Below are 20,596 nucleotides of genomic sequence, written 5' to 3'. Positions count from 1 at the left end.
CAATAATCCTTTATTTCTGTCATGGTGAACAAATGCCCACTGTAGTCTTAGCCACTGATGTTTCTACATCCTGCAGCACTTTCTCTCCAAACCAAGATGTTGATAGAAACATTACTTGTGTTGTCAAATGCTGAACTAAACAAATTTATAACCAGCTTCTTCACTGCAAGACTTTTCAGAGCCTTTAATTGCTAATTTCCCAGGAATGACAAGCTGTACATAGTATTACCCAAACTTGACTACGAATCCCAAACTTGACTACGAAACAATACCACACTAGTTTTAAAATGTACATTGTAACATCTTGCTAGGAGTTAGGATTCCCTGGCACTCCATTCGAGAAACACCACTTTATATTAAACCGTCCAAGTTTTCCCCTGGTTCACTTCACACCCCAAAACCAATAGCACAGGATTATGTGTAGGTGAGTGGAAGAGCAGCCTATAGCCATTACTGATTTCTAAGTGAAGCAAATCTTGGATGAAGTAGGACGTTGGACGTGGAATAGAACACAGGGCTTCATGTCTCGGCATTGTTGCTCAAAAACTAGGTGAATTTGGTTAATCACAGCTGAGGCTGTTTCCTTGCCGACACACTGGGAATAAGATGTGCCTCCCAGGGTTGTTGTAAAGAATAACTGACATTGTTTACGAAAGTGCTTAGTTAAATAAAAATGCTCTAGACAAGTAATTTTTAGGTGTTTATTAGTATAGGAACAAACCCAAAAATTGTAACCTTGTTGGTATTGTGTTTTATCAACTTGGCTCCTGCCTGGTGCTCCAGAATCCACAGGCCTTTCTAACCTGACAAACAGCATCCTCACTCTCTAGGACTTCCTGGAGAGAAACACAGAAGCACCTGCTCTGCTGTGCCAGCCCCACCCCAGCCTGCCATGGGACCCACTCCATCCACATCGGAAGCCCCTCTGTGCAAGGATGCCCAACTGCTGGGCCACGAGAACGGCTGCTCCATCTGTCCTGGAGGGTAAGAAGTAGCCAGAGCACCAGGAAGCCCTCAGTTCCCTTCCCACTCACTCTGTCAACACGTCTTCACTGAGCTGAGGCCCCGAAGGGAAATAGCACAATAGCAAACACTCAGAAGTAGAAACCATCCTCTCTCCGTGGGTGGGGCAGGGCGGGAACCACCAACTTCAGCGTCTCCATTTCTTCATCTGCCCAAATGTCTGATAATGTAGAAAAAAAAGAAAATGTCAAACTTCTAGCCCTCAAGGGGCTTCATTTTAGTGTGGGAGGAAAGTCTCGTACTCTAAGAGCAAGTGAGGGGTGCCTGGGTGGCTCAGTCGGTTAAGTGTCTGACTTCGGCTCAGGTCATGATCTCACAGTTCATGAGTTTGAGCCCCACATTGGGCTCTGTGTTGTCAGCTCAGAGCCTGGAGCCTGCTTTGGCTTCTGTGTCTCCCTCTCTCTCTTCCCCTTCCCCACAGGCACTCTCTCTCTCTCTCTTAAAAATGAACATTTAAAAAAATTTAAAAAAAGTAAATAAGTAAGAGCAAGTGACTTTTTATGATGAAGTAGCTGCCATAAGGCCCAATGTGGCATCCACGCATAGATGCATGGCTACCTCAGCTGACTGTGGCCGAAGAACCTAACATCACAGCATGGTGGTGGCTCAGCTTGGGATGCCATGACACAATACCATAGACTGGGTGGCATAAACAACAGACAGTTATTTACTCACAGTTCTAGAGGCTGGAAGTCTGAGATTAGGATGCCATCATGATCAGGTTCTGGTGAGGCCTCCTTTCCTGGCTTACAGACAGCTGCATGCTCACTGGGTCCTCACGTGGTCTTTCCTCAGTGCACATGTGAAGAGACAGAGAGAGAGAGAGAGAGAGAGAAAGAGAGAGAGAGAGAGAGAGAGAGAGAGAGAGAGAGAGAGAGAACTCTCTGGTGTCCCTGCTTATAAGGCCACCAATCCAACCAGATGAGAACCCTACCCTTATGACTTCATCTAACCTTAATTCTTAGTACGGTCACATTGGGGTTAGGACTTCAAACATATGAAGGGAGGAAGGGGCCCAACTCAGTCCATAGCAGATGGTAGTGAGGTCAAGGCTGTGCCTCATGTTCCCAGGGGATCAACTGAATCACCTTGGTTCTAGCCACAGGTAGCATTCTACCTAGGTCTGCTCACAGCATGGTGGGGGGGTGAGGGGGGGCGGCGGTATGGATTAGATGTAGACCATCCTAACCACTGGAATGGCAAAATGTTAGACCCCTAACTCTTTTAAACCCCTCACTTTGAAGGATGAGGAAATCAAAACTCCCAGAAATTAAGTGGCACTCTTGAGGTCCCACAATCCAAATCCTTGACCCCCCCGCAGGGATGACCACTTTAAAAATACGATTTCTAAAATCCCATGCCCATTTAGGGCACTGCAAACTACTCCCAGGGCTGTGCATTTCAGGCATCCCAGGAAGATACTCCCAATTGATCTTGCTTAATGTCAGGCCATTGTAAATATATTTTTAGCAGCCCCCATGATTAACTCTTAAGGCAGGGAACACCAAGCCCAAACTATTCTCTTCCTACTCCCTTCCCCTTTGAAGCTTCTGGAACCTCCAAGGAAACCCTGGGGCTTCTAGGACATAAGCAGGAATTCACTTATTCAAGTCCAACATCCTTATTTGAGAGATAGGCCCAGAAGAAAGTCACTTGCCCAGTGTTACATAGGAAATTAGTGCCATACCTGGAACAGAACCAAGGTCTCCATTCAAAATCATGAATTCTTCCAGTCCAGAAGACTCCAAACTCAAACAAGTGTCAGAATCACTTTAACATAGATGTCTTCAAAGAATTCAATTCAGTAGGTCTAGTGTGTGGCCCTAGTGTGGAGATTTTTAAGAAACACCAAGTTACTGATGTGGCTGCTCTCACTATAACCAGGTGTTTGTGTTCATGATGTGCAAGCAGCTTTATTGAAGGCAGGAATAGGAGTCTCTGAGGCTTTCAGGCCAAGTTGTCATTGGCTTTTTATGTCCCTATAAGCACCATGGGCTCTATTCCTGCTTCCACCAACTGAAGGGTGATTCCTTGCAATAGTTTGTGTCTGATCCCTCAGCATCACTTGTTAGACTCATCCAGAAAGTTCCCAACACGTTCCTATAGGTGAAATGTGTACATAAACAACAACAGGTGCAGGCAGGCGATCCCACTAATTATCACCATCTGGATGAATAGACTAAAAAAGAAATCCCCTAAAAATATGTGATGGAATTTTCCCCTTTTTGTTTTCTTATTTCTGGTGGCTTAAATGTTGTGTTTGGTTTAAATACAGGCATGATCCGACCACAAATATTATGGGCAGAAAAGCCAACACAGCAGACTCTGTGGAAAGACTTGCTTTCAGGTAGGACGTAAAAATAGTGCTCGCTGCGTCTGCAGGTGTTCCTGGCTCTTGTTGGAATGTGTCACTTTGCTCCTCCATAGGAGATCTCTGCAGTTAGTTTACTCCCGTTTTAGGGAGAAGTAATTGGGGAGGAAGAGGTTAGATTAAGGTCACAGAAAGTTGGTAATGGCATGTGAACATGTGGACGGCATGTCTTAGCTACAACCAGGTCTGGGCTTGGCGTCTGGACCCCTGAGGTGGGGCTGACAGGGCTGAGTTGTTGGCCCCTGGAATAAAGGAGCCAGGAAAGGAACTCCAGTCAAGTGGGCTTGTTTTTGTTTTGATGATTAATAAGGAGCCTTTGAAAGGTAATCATCTGTGTAAAGTACAGTCCAGTCCTGTGCAACGTCCTCTCAGCCCCCAGATAGTTGTTGCTACCTGTACGGTAACGGGGTGGGGAGTGTTGAGCTCAGCTGCCAGGGAACCCCCAGGGAGAGGTGTCTCTGATCAGCTGGTGCCCTCACTATTTGGGAAATGAGATTTTAATCCTGAAGATTCAGTCTTGGCAGATCGTCACGGTTTACATTTTGTTTCTGGGGACTCTGCGCCTGACCTTTTCCTACGTCCCACTGTCCTTGCAGAGAGGAGAACTGGGACTGACGTAGTCAGGAAATGAGGACAAAGTTGCCCGCTTTCCTCTCTTCCTGTAGCTCTGGAATCAGAACCAGGGCTGGTGTAGCTGGGGCGGGGCGGGGGGGGGGGGGCGGTTAATGCCGATTCCATTTTGACCTGCTAAGCACCATGGGACTCAGAGATATAAAAGATGAGGTCCCTGCCCAGCCCCATCCCAAACGTCACAGGATAATGTCAGTCAATGGGACACGGGACTGGGTCTGCTCAAGCACAGTTCTGTGGGACCGCCAGGGTAGGAAAGACCTTGTTGCAGAGGGATGAAGCTGGGGTAAGGCAGGGGTGAGCTGGCTTGTCCAGGTTTCTGGAATCAGACTTTGAAACATGGCAAACCCAGGTTACTTACAGAATCTCTTTATTTTATATCCATACAATATTGGTATGAAGACACTGAGCTTGCCTGTTTCTTTGAGTCTCCTTGCTTCTGCGGATGGGGTTCACGCCAGGCGAAGCCCATTACCTATGAAAGTGAAAACATCCCTTGGGCCACTGGTCTCTCTTGAATGAGGCATTGGAGCCCTTGTTAAAGGCAAAACATCATCTGACCACGTTATTAGTTGTAACACCTTAGTTCCATTCAGCAAAGCAGATTTGCTACTTCCCAGCCAGGGCCCTCGAAGGACAAGACTTGGGACAGGTCTTGTGTTAGTTGTGAGATAGAGGGAGGGAACCAGGAGGGTGAACTGACCCAAGTGCCCCATTCCTGAGGTGGAAGGAAGTTTGCTGGAGGATGCTGGGCAGATGCTTAGCTGGGGTGGGAGGGGCCCTCCCACCTTGCCAGTGATGCCCAGAGTCTGCCCTTGGGATGCAGCGTTTGTACTGTTTATCCTCGCACCTGTGGTCTGTCTGGCTGAGCCCCCACACAGGTGGCCCACCTGTGTGCCTCCCTTGCATCCTCCCTCACCACCCTTATCAGTCATCAGTACTGGCTTCTCTCATGTGACTCAAGTCCTGCCTGCTGCCGTGTTCTCTTCAGTCTGGATCCTCTGCCTTCCAGCATGGGAAAACCGGCTCATGGCTAGAGCCCGTAAGGAGTCTTCTTTTGTAAAGCTTAAGCAGTCTCACCACTTAATGCAAATCTGGTGAATTCTTTCTGACACAACTGTGGTAAGCTAGGCAGTTGAAAGCAGAGGCATTTTAAAACAAGCGAAGATGCCACCGTCCGATGAGCTGAGGTTGCAATAAGCAGAAAGGAGTGCGTTGGCTAGTTCACTGGGGCTGGAAGGTTCGGGCTACCCCCAGAATTGGTGCTAACCCCTGTAAGAGTGTACCAAGGAAGAAGGCCAAGGGACAAACCACAGCACTCCCTTGTGGGCCTCACGCTGACCTGCCATCTCGTTAAATGTCAGCAGTGGGTCTGGGGAGCAAGGAGTCCTCCCCAGTCCCTCTCCTGGACCCCTGAGACAAGAAGCTTTCATTTTCAAAAGTACCAGTCAGAGTTAAGAACATGGCAGGTGGCTATAGAATACTGCAGAGTTGAGTTGCTCCCTCTGATACGCCATGGGGTGGGTCTACAGTAAAGAAACTGAGTTTACACATAGAAAGGTCTAGCCTTTGCTCTCAGCTACTGGGAGCTGATCTCTACTGGGAGGTGATCTCTAGGCCCTTGGAATATTCCCCTTGATAGGAAGTGGAAGCCTTGAGCCACACTGGACAATGTGATTTCTGATAGGGGCTTTTGGCCATGTGGTATCCACTCTACTTCCAGAGGGGTCAGCCATGTTGGCAGTTCCACGGAGCCCCAGTGCAAACTCTACACACCGAAGCTCAGGCGGGCTTTCTCGGTTGGCAGTGCTCCGTGCATATGTCATACATCATTGCTGGGAGGAGTTAACGCGGTCCACGGCTCCATGGAAGCTCTGCACATGGAAGCTTCCTGGACTCTGCCTTATGTGCCTTTTCCCTTGGCTGATTTTAAGCTACATCCTTTAGTTGTAATGAACTGTAACTGAATATAACAGCTTTCAGTGAGTTCTGTAGGTCCTAGTAAATTATGCAACCTCAGGGGAGTCTCAAGAACACCCCCTCCCCCCAACACTAACCAATTGCAGTTGGTAATTATGGAGGGGAGTAAAATCCTTTATCATCTGAAGGTCTTTTTAATGCTGGCTTTGTGACTCAGCTAACTGACTGCAGACAGACAGACAGGTTGAACCTAAGAAAAATCCAAGAAAAAAGTGGTGGAGACACAGGCTCTTAGAGGCAGATGTCACAGCAGTGATACTGGGCTTTGGGCCAAGCTCACTGCATGACGGGCCGTGTGAGCTTCAAGTGCAAATACAAACTGAGCTAGCTGGGCTGTCACTGAAACACTTTCTGCTGCCAGGATGGAGAAATCTCAAGTAAATATGCAAGGTTAGAGTGTAATCATGGCCCAAATGACTATAGTGCCTCCTTGCTGGAGGGGAACTCTGATTCCTAGGGTTCAGCGGGCATAGCAGCTGGGTGGATTGGGGGTGGAAAGGTGGGTTGGTAACAGGAAGAAAAAGAATAAACAGGTGATGAGTCGGAAGCTGAGGATTTGGGTCCTAAGATTGTTATGGACTGGTCATGACCTTGGGCAGGTCATTGCTATTGCTGGATCTTTGCCCATTTGGCATCTTGCAAGCAGGTATTCATATGTTTTATAGGAAGATGAGATAGATCCAGGGAAGATAATGGAAGAGAATGAACATTTGGGTACTTTCTCTGTCAGGGGCCGTGTGGGGGCTGGACTTACTATCTTAATCAAGGTTCTTCATGGAAACAGAACCAATAGCACACACACACATACACGGAGAGATTGAGAGGCTTGTTGTAAGGAACTGGCTACGGAATCGTGGGGATTGGCAAATCTGAAATCTGTGGGGCAAACCAGCAGGCTGGAAACTCAGGGAAGAGTCGATGCTGTAGTCTTGAATCTGAATTTCTCAGCAGGCTAAAAAACTCACATAAGTTTTCTATGTTGTAGTCTTGAGGAGAATCCTTCCTTTAGAAAAGGAATCTCAGTCTTTGTTCTTAAGGCCTTCAACTGATTGGATGAGGTCCACCCACATATGGAGAGTAATCTGCTCCATGCAAAGTCTACTGAGTTAAATGTTAATCACATCTTAAAAACAGCTTCACAGCAATACCTAGACTGATGTTTGACTAGACAACTGGGTGCAATAGCCTAGCCAAGTCAACACATACAAATAACCATCACACTTTTCCATTTAATGCTCACAGCAATAACACAATGTAGACAGAAGTAGTAAAGCATAGCAGTGAGGCTGTCTAAGGTGTTTCTGGCTCCATTTTCACATGATACCATGCTGTATCTTGTACATAATCCCCAAGATCTTCCAACTGGATCATTTAAACTCTTTGTAAATCCTAACAGACCATTTTTCTTTCTGTCCCCACCCCCAAAAGAATTGTAAGTATTACTATCCCCTTCCTTCCTTCCTTCCTTCCTTCCTTCCTTCCTTCCTCCCTCCCTCTCTCTCCCTTTCTTTCTTTCTTTCCTTCTTTTCTTTTCCTTTCTTTTCTTTTCCTTTCTTTTCTTTTCCTTTCTTTTCTTACCTTTCCCTTTCTTTCCTTTTCTTTTCTTTTCTTTTCTTTTCTTTTCTTTCTATCCCCCACAAGGTAATGATTTAGTAGGATCCGGGAAAGCTTATTAGTAGCCAAACTTGTCCTTGTGTCCAGCCTCTGATACTTACTAGCTTCCTTTAATCTCTAAATTTGAATATCCACTGAATGGTTCAGGGAATGCATTTGTTCATTCAACAAAGTCTATTAAATATTTATGACGTTCCAGGCATTATGATGAAGCTTGGGGATGGAATATGGCTAAGACATATGGCTCAGTCTAGCCGGTCTTGAGAAGATTATGATAAGATGAGCAAATGTTTGGAAAGTGCTTTTGCTATTGTAAAATGCTGGCTCTAAATTTCTACATGCTCATTGTAGCCACTGAATGCACAGGCTTCCACGATCCTGCAGTCAAATGATGTCGTTGTACCTGCAGTCAGCATGGTTGTGACTCAACACTGCATGCATTCTGAGCATTTATTTGCCTAAAAGTTTAAGTATATCAATTGCTTAACCACCTGTAAAATCTCTGGAATCCCAGAAGAAATGCTAAAGAAAGATCTTAGCTGAAAGTCAACCATGAGCTTCACCAAAGAGAGGAGAGAGTGAATAGAAATGAAGAGTGTCATTATGCAGGACCAATTTCTTAAAATGCCGTATGTTAATAATCAAACTTTCCCTAATGGAGAAGAACACAGCAGAAGAGATGTTACATTTGTGAAGTTAAAAACTCTTCTCATGCCTAAATGACTCACATTCCATTTGGGAAAATGCCCCTTTCTAAGGAGATGAATTAACTAGGTAAATTGCCTCATGACTGGAGAGACACAGAGCACCCTTGTCATGTATTCACCTGTAATGTCATGGATGAGTCATTTTCTTAGCAGTGCAAACTTTGGGCTCAAGGGTTGTAACTGGAATGATATTTTTACCCTGAAACGTATGAATAAGTAAAATACATATTTTACCAGTGAAGACCAGTGCAGTTCCTTCATAAGTGATTTTGAAGATATTCCAATGGAGAGAAAAATCAGTTTTATCAGCTCATGTGGGCTCTGAAATAAAAGTGACCAGGAAGAGAGAAAGAACTCAGATGGGCCTGCAGAAGCCTAAGCTGTTTGTTTGTTTTTTTATATACCTGCAAACTTATAGGTTTTAAGAGGTGTGAATTTCATTGCTTCCTCTTCACCCCAACTTCCTGAGACCCCAGGGTGCTCACACTGTGCTCTACTCCTGGTACTACTCCATTGTTCAGGTGATGGGAAACCGGGACAGTCATTGCTGAAGGATTATCTCCAGCTTGACCTGGAGCTGAAGCTTTGTGCCCACCCTCATCCTAGCAGGTCCTGGCCATGGCTGGACTGGTGAGGGCAGGGAAGGGAGGCAGTTTCCCTGGAGCTGGGCAAGGTCCAAGGGCTTACTCCATCTCTCAGAAGCATCTTGGGACAAACATTTGCTGAGGCTGCAGAGGGGGGCGTGGAAAGGGCATTGCCATGGCAACCCCCAAATGTGTGCACTCCAGATCTGTTGATGTCTCCCTCTCTGGCTTTGTGACTTTTCTGAAGGGAGGGGACAGATAATCGGGAATGACCTGGGGATATGAGTGAGTTTCCACAAGTCATCTCGTAGCCCACAGCCTAAACACAGTTCCCGGAGGAGGGTCCAGCACCAGGACACCACGCAGCACATGTAAGCAGTGCTGCATCCCAGAAACAGTTTCCTGGTGCCTCTCAGTCTGTCTTCAAGGCCTGACCCAAAGCCCACCTGCTCTGAGGGGCCCGTGGCAGTCAACCCCCCATGGTTCTGTCCCTTCTCTGAATTCACTCAGCATGTATGTTGGTACTGATGTGCATTATACCTGTGTAAGTATCCTTAAGGTTTCTCAGCTGTCAAAGGTTTCAAAGCTGTCAATATAATAGTTAGCCTTAGTCTAAACTGTTTCTACGATAAATCATGTATGTAACCATGTACTGGTAGCATAGGAAGAAATGGGTGGAGTGAGCGGAGATCTGTGCTCAGGTGTAAGGAATAAATAAACAAGGAAAGGGAAGATCAGAGAGGGAGTCACCCAGAGAAGCCAGGTAGCTGAAGGAGAGGAGAAGGGGGTGGAGAAAGAGAGAGAGAGAAAAAGAGAGAGAGAGAGAAAGAGTGAGTGTCAAGGGATAATGGATCCCATGTGATTCTGGAAGGGAGGTAGGAAAATTAGAGGCAAGAATAGATACAATTTAATTAGGCAAAAGCTAAGTGTAAATAACATTGTTAGTTGCATCAAGGAACCGGTTTTGGTTTCGGTTCCTGAGCGTCAGGGCCTGCGGGGTGGGTGGCCACTGAGAGCCTGCTGTGTGGGCCGCAAGGCACGAAGATCACTTCTGCTTTTCCTTCTCGTGGCCCCTTCCAGCCCTGGAGCTGCTGCCCACCAGCCCCTTGCTGGTGCCCATGGAGGCTGGAGGGACTGACCACAGCGTTTCGGAGCCTCCGCTCCAGTCACCGCTGTTTTTAACTTAGAAGAAGTTGGCAAACAGACCCTCAGAATGGCCTCAGCTGCCCCCCACTTGTCCCCCACAAGCCTGTCCATGCTGAAAAGACTTCTGTTGTCCTGGCTGCTCCCGGGCCACTGAGTTGTCAAAGCAGGCAGCTGTTGGGCGGTGTATTCGTCACGCACGTGAGTTCACTGGAGTCTGGTGTGCGTTGCCGAGCTTCCACTCTGTTCTCTCAGCTTTTTCCTCAGACTCCGTGGCTTGGAAGAGAGCTCTGGCTTTCATATCTGTATGATATGAAAACAAGATTCTGTGTGTGCTATATATAGTTGTGCACAGGTGTTAGATAAGAAGTACATGTGTTATGAGTGTAAAATATGGTCTTAAGACACAGATGCATGTATCTATTTATTTCCAGCCAAGTGCATCTGTTTACAGATGACCCGGCGGTCCCTGCCCTGGTCCAGAGAATTAGTTAGGACCATTCAAAATGAACCATACTTGTCAACATGTTCTAAAAGCCAGTTAATAAAAAAAGAAAATGTCAAGTTGCTTCCACATTGATCTAAGTAGGATTTTTTTTTTTAATGTACCCAATGAAAGTTATTTATGAGACAGTTTCTATCATTTTACACTCAAAGAATTCCAATGACATCTCATTGCCTACAGTGAACAACCCAGATTCTGGCTGGTCATCCAAGGCCTTCTACAGTCTAAACCTAGCATTATTTATCTTTTAAGATATGGCCTCCACTGCTCATACCCCAGAGATTATTTTTGGTTGTATCCTTTTGACCATGTGAAAAATTCAGTTTCTTGGACAAATATATAATTGACACACACATCCATTTTGCAGATGGCTCAAAGCTAGAAGGGAGAGTGCATTCATTTATCAACTAATATTGACACCTAGGCTGGGCTGGGCTTGGTTCCAGCACTGGGGATGTAGCAGTGAACAAAACAAAGCCTCTGCTGTCATGGAGCTTACATGCTGGAGGGGGAGACAGACTGACATGTCAGGTGGGGTAAGAATGGATACCAAGCAGCTTGTGACGGGGGTTATTGCTGGCCTCAGAAAGACAGCTTCTCTGATAAGGTGACCTTTGAGCGGAGACTTGTGTAACGTGAAGAAGAGGGCCAATTAAGATTCAGGAGAATGGTGTCTTTAGGTGGTGGGAAGAACAAATGCAGACTCTGAGGCAGGGGGATGCTTGGGAGGTTTGTGCCACAAGAAGACGCAAGAAGGCCAGTTGTGGCTGTGATGCGGTGAGTGGAGGTGAGAATAGGAAGAGGTGAGATTGAGGGGCAGCTAAGGCCAGATCGTACAGAGCATTCTGGCCATGGTAATGGCTTTGGATTTTACTCTGGGTGACATGGGAAGCCACTGAGATGAGAGGTACAGATGACTTATGTCTTAAATGATTACTTTGGCTGCCATATGCAGAAAGGGCTAATGTGGGCTTTAAGAGCAGAAGCTGGGAGACCAATTAGGAGAATATTCTAACAGTCTGGGTTTGGGACTAGGTGGTTTGGACTAGGGTGTGCATGGGAGTGGTGGTGAAAATGGTAAGACTCTGTAGATACTTTGAAGGCAGAGTTGTAGGGATCTGTTGATAAGTCAGATGTGGAATGTGAGAAGGGAGTCAGTTTTTCCAAGGGTTTTGGACTGAGCAGTCAGGAAAATTGAGAATAGAGTCACCATGGAGATGGGGAGGAGAAGTTGGGGGGAGAAGTAAGGGTGGAGAGTTAGGGGTTCTATTTTAGATAGATTACATTCTTTTCTTTTTCTATTATTTTTTATTTTTTTAAAGTGTTTATTTAAATTCAAGTTAGTTAACATACAATAGAATATTATTTTCAGGTGCACAGTATATTGATTCAACACTTCAGTACAACACACATTGTTCCTCACAAGTGTACTCCTTATCCCCATTACTTGTTTAACCCACCTCCCCACCTCCCTCCCCTCTGATTCCATCAGTATGTTCTCTATAGTTAAGAGTTCGCCTTGGTTTCTTGGTTTGCCTCTCTTATTTTCCCTTCATATGTTTTGTTTCTTAAATTTTACAAATGAGTGAAATCATATTTGTATTTTTCTGACTGACTTATTTCACTTATAATACTCTCTAACTGTATCCATGTTGCAAATGGCAAGGCTTCATTCTTTTTTATGGGTGAGTAATATATTATATATATTATATATATCACCTCTTCTTTTTCTTTTTTTTTATTTCAAGTTTTTATTTCAATTCTAGTCAGTTAACATACATGGTAAAATTGGTTTCAGGTAGAATTTAGTGATTCATCACTTATGTATAATACCCAGTGCCCTTCCCAACAAGTACCCTCCTTAATGTGCATTACCCATTTAGCCCATCCCCCATCCACCTCCCTCCATCAACCCTCAGTTTGTTCTCTATGGTTAAGAATCTCTCATGGTTTGCTTTCCTTTTTTTCCCCCTTCCCCAATGTTAATGTGTTTTGTTTCACATATAAGTGAAGTCATATGATATTTGTCTTTGACTGACTTATTTTGCTTTGCATAATACTCTCTAGCTCCATCCATGTTATTCTAAATGGCAAGATTTAATTCTTTTTGATGGCTGAGTAATATTCTGTTGTGTATATATTCTACATCTTCTTTATCTGTTCATCAGTTGATGGACATTTGAGCTTTTTCCATGGTTTGACTTTTGTTGATAATGTTGTTATAAACATCGGGGTGCATGTGCCCTTTCAAATCAGTGTTATCCAATTATCCTTTGGATAAATACCTAGCAGTGCAATTACTAGGTTGTAAGATAGTTCTATTTTTAACTTTTTGAGGAACATCCATACTGTTTTCCAGAGTGGCTGCATCAGTTTGCATTCCCACCAACAGAATAAGAAGGTGCCTCTTTCTCTGCAAGATAGGTTACATTTTAAGATGCCCATTCTGTAGTTAAAAATCTTCAGCAGGCAATGGGATAATATGATTCTGAGATTCAGAAGAGATATTAGGATGGGAGAAATAGTGTTGGGAGTTGTTCAGTCTATAGATGGCTTTAGGGAGCTAGGTAGATAAAGAAAGAAGAGGTCCAAAGACCCAGCAAAGACTCAGAAGGAACAGCCAATGGGATAGGATGGAAACTGAGACAGATTTTTGTGAGGAAAGAAAGCATCCCCAGGAGGAGAGAGTGATCAATCAACTAGGTCAGAGGTTGTTGAAGACAGACACTTCACCATTGAATTTAATGTTGTAGAGGTCCATTGCTATATAGAGTTTGGGTTTCAAAAGTCCCCTACAGGCCAAAACTGTTATGACCAATTTAATAGGTACCTACACATGGGTTCAAATGGTCAGGTTTTCATGTACAAGATTTGGAAGATGTGGCTTCACAACTGTTCATGGGAAAGGGTCTATGATTTAAGATCCCAAGTGCCTTATGAACAACTATGTGATGGGGATGTCAAAAACGCCACACTAACACTGACTTTGCCACATGACCAGAAGCACAGCGTCTAGACCAATGCGATTTGCAGTCTCTCTGAGAGGTCCATGGTCAGAACACAGGTGCGTGTGTTTCTTTACTGAGCCCCACACTTGTAAAAAAGAGGGACAAACCAGAGCACCTTTCGCCTACTGCAAAAATTTGTTGAAGAACTAAAGGTGTTCAGAAGAGTATTTAGCCATTTGAAGGCCTGACCTGTGGAAGAAGGATCATTCTTCCTTTTATAAATGGAAGGTAGAAGTTAAAGGGGGAAGTATTTCAGCTCTCTATTTCTGTATAATGAGCCATCCCCAAAATGTATTAATTTAATACACTGGTTTATTATTTCTCACAATGCTATGAGTTGATTGGGTGGTTCTTCTGCTGGTTTTGCCAGGGCTGATACAACTATAGTCTGATTGTAGATTGGCAAGGCTCTGGGCTCAGCTGGCTCCCTCAGACCACTTGGTCTTGAATCTTCAAGGAGGTAAAATTGGACTTCCTCCAATGGTGATGGCAGTGATCCAAGAGGGTGAGCCCAAGGCACAAAGACTTGCATCATGTGTATCCCATTGGCCAAAATGAATTGTAGGGGCAAGCCCAAGGTCAAAGTGGGGAGACAATATCAGTATATGAATACCAGAGATATGATTCACTGGGGGCCATTAGTGTAAGATCTCCACTGGCAGATTTTGACTTGATATGAGAAAGAAGCTTTAAATAACTATAACCATGCAGTTAGCTGCCTTATGAAATAGTTGGCTTAGTGATGGTAGAGATATTCCAATTCTAATTCATATGTTCTTGCACTCATAATATTTTATTAAATATCTATGATGTGCAAGATCGTGGGTTAGATAGTATGGGGGATAAAAGATGGATAGAATGAATCTTTGGAATGACTTTTACAGACCACTGGGAGAAATGAAAAACAAAACAAAAAAGGAGAGACTTACAGATAAAGTACAGTAAGCAAGCAGAGAAGAGAGAGAAGTGGCTGAAGTCAGGATGTGGAGGGTAGAGGAGGCCTCTAGAGCCTTTACGGGAAAGGTAACATTTTAGTAGAGGGCTGGGAGCTAAGCTAATGATTATCAAGTTCTTTTTGCAAGGCAAAGCACTAGGTTCTGTGTGAATGTTTTACCCTTTAATCTTTATGGCAACTGCATCATTCTCATTCAACAAATGAGAACTGGATATCAGAGTGTTTGCAGATGAATTAACAGGCCAAGAATGTTGGTCTGGGTGGTCCAAAGTCTGTATTCTTTACAGGAAGCTAGGCTGCCTCTGTAAAATTATCATGGACATTACAATTCAAAGATTAAAAAAAATTTTTTTTCAATGATTATTTGTTTTTGAGAGACAGAGAGACAGAGCACGAGCAGGGAAGAGCAGAGAGAGAGGGAGACACAGAATCTGAAGCAGGCTCCAGGCTCAGAGCCATCAGCACAGAGCCCGATGTGGGGCTCGAATCCACAAACCATGAGATCGTGACATGAGCTGAAGTCAGACACTTAACTGACTGAGCCACCCAGGCACCCCACAATTCAAAGATTTTTAAAGTACTTCACATACAAAATTTCATTTGAACCTCACAACAAGTTTGAGGAAAATACTATCCCCATTTTATAGATGAAAAAACTGAGGCTCAGAGAAGTTAGGTCAGACAGATATGGGAGTTTTGCATTAACTCTTCCCTATGTCTGCACTGCTGTTTTCCATGACTTTATGTACCTGGCTCCCTCTGTCATTCAGATTTCAGCTTAAATGGCACCTTCCCTCATCACCAAGTCTGATGTAGCTCCCAAGTCCTAGGCTCTCACATCATCCTATTTAAATTCTTTATATAGCACATGTCATTTTTGGAATGATCTGTGTACAACATTTTTTTCCCCTCTTTTTTCAGTTAACTTGACTTCTGTAGTTTCATTATGACGTGCCCTGCTTGGAATTGTTGGGTTTCCTGAAACTAGGAAGTGTTGTCAACTCTGGAAAATTCTAACCCATTAACTTTCAAGTATTTTTTCTTTCTCTTTTTAGTTACATCTTTTGTAACCCCAATTATACTTAAGTTGTATCTTTTCCTTCTTTCATTTATGTGTCTTAATTTTATTTTTATCATTTTTTTTCTTTTTTCCTGATGCATTCGGATAAGTTTTTAGCTATATCTTCCAATCTAGGTATATATTTTTCCTGTGTCTAATCTGCACTTTAACCCACTCCAATGAGTTTTAAATTTCATATTATAATTTTTGTTTCATGAAGTTATATTTGGTTTCTTTAAAGTAAGTTTGTTCAACTTTGATAATCTTTTGCTCCTTCATAATACTGTGAATTACCTCTTATTTTTTAACCATGTTAAAAATCTTTCTCTGATAATTCAATACCTGTAGGTCCAGTGGGTCTGATTCTGCAATTTATTGTTTCTGTTGACTCTGACACGTATTGGCTTGTACTCCCCATGTGTTTTGTGATTTTGTTCTTCATTTGTGAAAATATCAAGATGTCTGAGTTGAGGGTCCATTATTTCAGAGAAAATTTGTATTTGGGATGACGATAACCCTGGCTATAGATCACTAGGAAATACACAGTTTTCCACAAGGAAAATGTCTCTGTAGCTTACTCATTCCCATCAAATTGCACTTTTTTATTTTTATTGTGTCTGATTGGTTCCCTTATTTTGCTGCTAGCTAAGCCATACTTTGAAATGTGTTCTTTGTTTTACCCAGCATTTTTAGGTATTCTCTACTGGGAAGATATTTTCTCTTCATTTATTCTAACATATTGCCGGAAGCAAAAGCACCTCTCCTTTTCCCACAATACACTGTGTGGCCTCCAAGCTTGACAAATACTTGCCAGAGATGTAGCAAAAAGTCATTTCTATTTTGAACAATGTTACCAGGATCCTATTCTCCTGATATTAAAAGTATCCCTCTTTCCTTCAGCTTCTCTCGCCATAAAAGAAACCAAAGGTCTTAATATAAAATGAAGGGATAATGCTGCTAGAACACAATAAGAAATGGGAAGAGAGGTACAAGAACAATTTGGAGATAAAGATTGGAATCAGATCAGGAAGGGCTGTTGTAGGGAACTGGGTTTTATTCTAAGTCAGATGGGAAGTTATTGAAGGGTGTTAAATAGGGAAGGGATGTGAACTAATTTTATTTAAAGAATATAATTGAGAGTAATAAGTTGTTGGAGAGCAGAAGTGGGAAAACGGAAACTATCACAGTAGTCCAGATAAGAAACGGAGGTAGGTTGGAGGGGCATGATAGCCATGAAGTGGCTGAGGTGTCAGCCATGAGGTGACAAAAATGCAGATGAGTGTAGTATCTATTGTCATATAACCAATTACCCCCAAATTTAGCAACTTAAGACAATAAATACTTGTATTATAGAGTTTCTGTGGGTTAGGGATCTAAGATCAAGTTACTTGGCTATTTCTGGCTTAGGGTCTCTCATGAGATAATAGTCAAACTGCTAGCTAGGGCTATAGTCATCTCAAAGCTTGACTGGTCTAGATACTCCACTTTAAATCTTATTCATGTGGTTTTTGGAATGCTTAGTTCCTTTTTTGGCTATTGGCCAGAGGCTTCTGTTCCCTACCACTTGGGCCTCTCCAAGGGCTGTTTACAACATGGCAGCTTGCAGCTTGATTCCCCCAGAATAGGGGTGGTAATGGGGAGAACAAGATGGAAGTCACAGTCTTCATAACCTAATCTCTGAAGTAACATACTATCAATTCTGTCATCTACTATTGGTCATGGAGACCAACCAAGTACAATGTGGGAAGGGACTATACAAGGATGTGAATACCATGACAATGGAATCATTGGGGCTCTTCCTGGAAGCTGCCTACCTTAACAGTTATGAGGTCTACTTTGATTGTAGAACAAACAGAACATTGCTGATGAATTTGGTGAGACATATGAGGAAAAGAGAGAATATCAGGATGGTTCCTAGGCTTTTGGTTTGAGCTGCTTACTACAATGAGGACTATTGGAAGAGAAACATATTAAAGGTGAGGAGAAATTAAGAGTTGTACTTTCAACTTGTGAAGTTTGCAAAGCCTTTTAGATATCCAAGTGGACATGTCAAGTAGGTAGTTTGAATGAATGATTCTGGAACTCTGGGTAGAGCCCAAAACAAGAGATTAAATTTGCTAGTATAGCCTATGGCTAGGATTTAAAACCTAGGCACTAGATAAGATCCCTTAGTTGCAGTTCTTGACCTTAGTGGATTAGGATCATCTGAGAAGCTTCAAAAAAATTTTTACACCAGGCTATTCTCCAAATCAACTAAATCTGGGGGTGCCACCCAGCCATTGGGATTTTTAAAACTCCCAAACGATCCCAATATGCAGCCATGGTTGAGAATCCTTGACAAGGGAGAAAATGCCAATGGAGGAAAGAAGGAAACCCAGGACTCTTGCATGTGTGTAAGGGTAGAGGATGATGTGGTGCTCCAGAGAGAATTATGGCAAAAGACACAGCTCATTTTGCAGTGCCTGAGAATTGGTTAATTTTGTGGTTACTGTGCCACTGAGCCAGTAACCAGCTGGGGACAATAGTTTGTGTACTTCACATGCAAAGGGCTATCATCTGTGGCCAGTGGAGAGCCTAGGATCACTTTGGAATTTCAAAATGTAAAAAGTTGAATACACTTATTCCATTTCGTCATGCAATCAGACTTAATTAGACCCAAAGTATTTACCAAGTATTTCTCTGGCCTTCTTAATTAGGGATAAAAGTTAAGCAAATTTGAACCTGACACTCTTTAAAGGGTGGATGATTCTGTGCAGAGATGTGGCTTGATTCCAGCTGGAAGCTTCTGAAGCCAGGCTGCAAGGGAAAAGAATTAAGTGTCCAGCCCAGTTCAACTTCAAATTAACAATTATGCCACTCTTTGCATGCAGAAAGAATTTGGCGCAATCCAGTGTTGAGTAGGTGTTTGGAGGTATTTTTCCATCTGTGGAGATTTGTGCATTGAGAGATCTCTTTTCTTTCTTTCTTTTTTTAAAATTTTTTTTAATGTTTTTATTTATTTTTCAGACAGAGAGAGACAGAGCATGAACAGGGGAAGGGCAGAGAGAGAGGGAGACACAGAATCCGAAGCAGGCTCCAGGCTCTGAGCTGTCAGCACAGAGCCCGACACGGGGCTCGAACTCACAAACCGTGAGATCATGACCTGAGCCGAAGTCGGACACTTAACCGACTGAGCCACCCAGGCGCCCCGAGAGATCTCTTTTCTAAAATTGAGGGCTCTATGTGTTACTTGCCCCCTATGTGTTACTAGTATACCTGAGTGAGCTAAGAGAACAATGGCTTGCAGTTATGTTCTCAATCCTGCTCCCTGAGACACTGAAACTGTGACTTTGATATCATTAATTAAGATTCTAGGACCGTTTTTTGTTTTTGTTTTTAGTAGGCTCCACTCCAAGTCCAATGTGGGGCTTGAGCTCACAACCCTGAGATCATGATTGCCCCACGGTGCCCCAAGGACTCTTGACCAACAAATCAAACAGGTCAGGTTTATAACTATTGAGTCCTTTGGAAGTACATAGCATATTACCTTACCCTATACAAAGCTGTCACTTTGTCTATGTTCCTATTTTTATTAAGGTCATTAAGGGAGCCCTAAAATACTCTATAGTTGGAGTACAAAATCCTCAGTTCAAGATTAGCTCTACCACTTGTTGGCTGTGACCCCTAGGGCAAGCCACTTAGTCTACAAATCCTTCTCCCCCTCTGTAAAATGGAGAGGATCCCTGCCTTACCTCTTTCCTGAAGTCATTGTGTAAAGAGAAATGAACGAATATAAATAGTCTTATCGTCCTGATGTAAAGACTGGCTGCTCTTACCATAACCCCTCCTTCTGGGCACATGTAATAGCCACTCATCTGCCTTGTACGTCTGCTTTGTCTTCTCACCGTCAAGCCTTTTTTTCCTTCCAAGTCTCAAGGCACAAACCTCACATTTCTTCATGAAGTCCTTGATTTACCCTATCTCACTTGGATCATTTTGTTTGTTTGTTCTTCTATAGATGTCTCTATAATTTGTCCCAAGTGTTCATTCCGAATCTCATTAGATCGTAAGTTTTGGGGGTGGTTAAGGACTGGAGATTTCTTCCAGCTTTGCATCAACTGATGTATATAAAAGTTCTGTCCATCACTGTGGACTTCTTCCTACATCTGATTTATATTTCTCACTGATCTTCACAAATCATGATCACCCAGAATGCAATCCAGTTTGAAATGTCTGTAGACATTTTCCTTCATCAGTCCTTCCTTTGTTAAAACAATTCTTGGTACCCGAGTCTTAGTGATAATTGGCTATCAGCCAGTGAGGGAGGGGATGGAAACATTCCCTTTTGCCTTTTGTAAGCAGGAGCATGTCTTTATCAGCATACTCTGCTGAGATTTCAACATCACTCTCCTTCCTTCTCTTTCAAGTTGTTCCAAACCCAGTGACATTCGAAATGATGAGTCATTGTCTAAATGTGGAGACCATCATTCTGCATGCACGTCCCAGGCTGTGATGGGAAGCATGACTCTGACCTCATGGGGGAGGGCATTCTGAAAATGATCCTCTGTGAACTTGAAAGTGGCATAAACCATGATCTGATATTTTTGGAACCTCCACAGGGACGAGAGGACTCAAGCTGATGTTTTATGGATTTTACATAATAAACCTATATCGTAGGCTTCTGTGGTATAGTAGAAACCACATCATCCTGGAAGACAGGAGACCTGAGTTGGGGTCTTGCCCTTTCACTAAGTAGTTGTGTGATCTTGGGTGTGCCATGTCACCTCTCTGGACCTCAGAGAGGAAGCAAGTGGAACTGGATCATCTTCATTTCCTTAAAGCTCTAAATTTCTACCGAGTGCTATGAGATCATGAGACCCAATCAACCAGGACTTTGCAATTTTTTTCCTGACTCATAATGTTTCTGTTGATATAGAGAGGTAGGAGGGGGACTATTCTGGGGTAGCTTTCCGGTTGTCTCACAGATACATATGCAACAGTGAAGGGATCAGATAGTGAAGGGATCAGAAAGCAGAA

The 20,596-nt window shown here is 43.4% G+C and overlaps 1 protein-coding gene across 1 annotated transcript in view; it reads left to right on the top strand.

The window, feature by feature from the left end:
* Positions 1-848: 848 nt before the first annotated feature.
* PLXNA4 (plexin A4) overlaps positions 849-20,596 on the top strand; it is a 596,306-nt gene continuing 576,558 nt past the window's right edge. Inside the window, exons 1-2 of the mRNA XM_047848901.1 lie at positions 849-984; positions 3,299-3,370. The gene's annotated coding sequence lies outside the window, so the exon portion shown is untranslated. The remainder of the gene's footprint in view (positions 985-3,298; positions 3,371-20,596) is intronic.

Source organism: Prionailurus viverrinus, chromosome A2 (genome assembly GCF_022837055.1).
Source record: "Prionailurus viverrinus isolate Anna chromosome A2, UM_Priviv_1.0, whole genome shotgun sequence".
NCBI lineage: Eukaryota > Metazoa > Chordata > Mammalia > Carnivora > Felidae > Prionailurus > Prionailurus viverrinus.
The sequence above is the reverse complement of the archived record's forward strand: the minus strand, read 5'-3'. Positions and strand labels throughout refer to the sequence as shown.